The sequence below is a fragment of the Hevea brasiliensis genome, chromosome 14 (genome assembly GCF_030052815.1).
Source record: "Hevea brasiliensis isolate MT/VB/25A 57/8 chromosome 14, ASM3005281v1, whole genome shotgun sequence".
In the NCBI taxonomy this organism is placed as follows: Eukaryota; Viridiplantae; Streptophyta; class Magnoliopsida; order Malpighiales; family Euphorbiaceae; genus Hevea; species Hevea brasiliensis.
Window position 1 is genome coordinate 3,380,543 of NC_079506.1, and position 2,809 is coordinate 3,383,351.

The 2,809-nt window shown below is 38.9% G+C and overlaps 1 non-coding gene across 1 annotated transcript; it reads right to left on the reverse strand.

The window, feature by feature from the left end:
• LOC131173709 (small nucleolar RNA R71) lies at window positions 1-108 on the reverse strand. Its single transcript, XR_009144022.1, has one exon. It is a non-coding gene; the product is annotated as a small nucleolar RNA R71 (small nucleolar RNA).
• Between the last annotated feature and the right edge of the window lie 2,701 nt (window positions 109-2,809).

Consider the following 2,809-nt stretch of genomic DNA (forward strand, 5'->3'; position numbering starts at 1 on the left):
AGAGTTGAGGAATCAAATGATTGCTTTTAGACTAAGAGAATATGAGACTCTTTATGAGTCATGGACGAGATGGAAGGAGTTGGAGAGACAATGTCCACATCATGCCATTCCTAAATGGATGATAAACCAGAATTTTTACACAAATGTCACTCCTGCTATCAGAGGAATCATTGATGCTCAAACTGGAGGGGAATTCATCATTAAGCATGAAGATGAAGCTTATGAGTTGTTAGAGAAAATAGCAAAGAACAATCATTTATGGAGTAGTCCAAGAGGGTCAACTGCAACTCAAAAAAGGCAAGTTGCTGGAATGTATGAGCTTGATCCATTCAACATGATCAATGCCAAATTTGATGCACTCACTAATGTCCTTGCTAAGAAAATGGAGGATTTAAGTATGCTAGTTAGTTCATCATCATGCTCTGGAAGTTCTCAACAAGTCACTTATGCAGAAGGAACAATGAGTTGTGGAGTAGATTATCCTTCATATGCTTAGAGGAATCATCCCAATTTTTCATGAGAGAATCAGCAAAATCAAGCTTCAACTTAGAACTTTTCACCACAACAACAAGGGCATCAATACCAACAACCTAGGCAACCACCACCTAGTTTTCAGCAAAAGAATGCAAATCCTGCACCTCTACCAAAATAGCAAGAACAAAGTTCTACCACAAAAGCTTTATTACAACAAATTCTTGCTAACCAAACTAAGCATGATAAAGAGATGAGAGAGATGAAAGCAAGGTTGGAACAAATGCAAACACACAATAGGATGCTGGAAAATCAAATTGCACAACAAGCATGCTCATCAAGTACCAAATCTATGGGGAAATTTCCTAGTCAAACAGAAAATCCAAGGGAGCAATGTCATGCCATCACACTAAGGAGTGGTAAAATAGTGCATACTAAGAAGAGTGAAAAAGTTGAGAAGAGAGAAAATGATAAAGATGTTGAGAGAGATGAAAAACAAAAGAGTGAAAAAGGGAGTGCAAGAAAAGGTAAAGAGGAGGTTGGAGAGAAAGAAGAGAAATATATACCTCCAGAGCCTTACAAGCCACAGCTTCCCTTTCCACAGAGATTTCAAAAAGCCAAGCTTGATAAGCAATTTGGAAAGTTCTTAGAGGTTTTGAAGAAGCTATAAATAAATGTGCCTTTTATTGATGCTCTTTCCCAAATGCCTTCTTATGCTAAGTTTTTGAAAGAAATTCTCTCAAACAAAAGAAGACTTGAAGATTATGATACTGTAGCCTTAACTGAGGAATGCAGTGCTATCCTCCAAAGGAAACTTCCTCCAAAGCTCAAGGATCCAGGGAGTTTTTCAATCCCATGCCACATTAGGGAATCATGTTCTGTAAAAGCTTTATGTGATTTAGGGGCTAGTGTAAGCCTTATGCCCCTCTCCATCTATGAGAAGCTTAACATGGGAGATCTTAAGCCAACCCACATTTCTCTTCAGTTGGTAGACAGATCAATTAAGTATCCAGAAGGAATCTTGGAAAATATACCATTGATAGTTGGAAAATTTTACATCCCAGTTGACTTTGTCATTTTGGACATGGAAGAGGATTCTCATATGTCAATCATTTTGGGGAGGCCTTTCCTGGCTACAGCTGGAGCTTTGATTGACGTGAAAGGTGAAAAGCTTGCTCTTAGAATCGGAGAGGATCAGTTAGTCTTCAATATTGGCAATGACAAGAAGAAGCAACATGAAGATGTAGACTCTTATTTAAGAATTGATATAGTTGATGAGTTAGCAAAAGAGCACTTTAAAAAGAGCTATCCAAAGGCTTCTCTTGAAAGTTGTCTTGTCCATGAAGGGACTATCAATGATGAAAATTCAAAAGATGCTGTATTTGCACAATATTTGAAGAGTAATCCACCTTGTCATATGGCACCAATCTTTCAACTTGAGCAAGTGGAGAAAAGTGAGGTCAAGCAACCATCTCTCAAAGAAAAAGATGCACCAAAGGTCGTCAAGAAAGAAATGGTTGGATTTTTAGACAAAGCAACAAGGATCTTCTCATGTAATGGAAAGAAAATGAAGTATAGATTCATTGAAGCACCTATTATAATGGCCCGACCCACTAGTGATATTGTCTGCTCTAGGTCGAAGCCCTCACGGTTTTAAAACGCGTCATTAGGGGTTACGAACCACTAACTTATAAACCCAGCATCTCTCCCGTGTTTTACCGATGTGGGATTTGCCTAGGGTGTTACAATCCACCCCCCTTATCCCCCCTTATGGGACTCAGCGTCCTCGCTGAGGTTTGCCCCACTATCGCTCAAGGTTGCAAGCGGAGCGACTCTAATACCACAAATGTAACGGCCCGGCCCACTAGTGATATTATCCGCTCTAGGCCGAAGCCCTCACGGTTTTAAAACGCGTCATTAGGGGTTACAAACCACTAACTTATAAACCTAGCATCTCTCCCGTGTTTTGCCGATGTGGGATTTACCTAGGGTGTTACACCTATTGAAAATAGAGGCAATAAATTCCAATTCCAGCTACCATGAAACATGACAAGGGTCAAGCTAAGGACCATAAATTAGCGCTCTTGGGAGGCACCCCAAGTTTCTTTATTCTTTTTTTATTAAGTTTATTCTATTTGCATTATTTTTGTTTTATTTTAAATATCCCTCAAATTCAATTTTGACATCGTTGAATTTTTCCTTTTGTGGATGCATTTTGAAGGACTAGAGGCTATTGCACTATTGGGAAGTTATTCTTACTTGATGTTTTAATTGTTTACTTCCCCAAAACTGATTTGTTTTAGTTGCCTTTGTTACAGATTCTTTTGGCTTGTGCAAA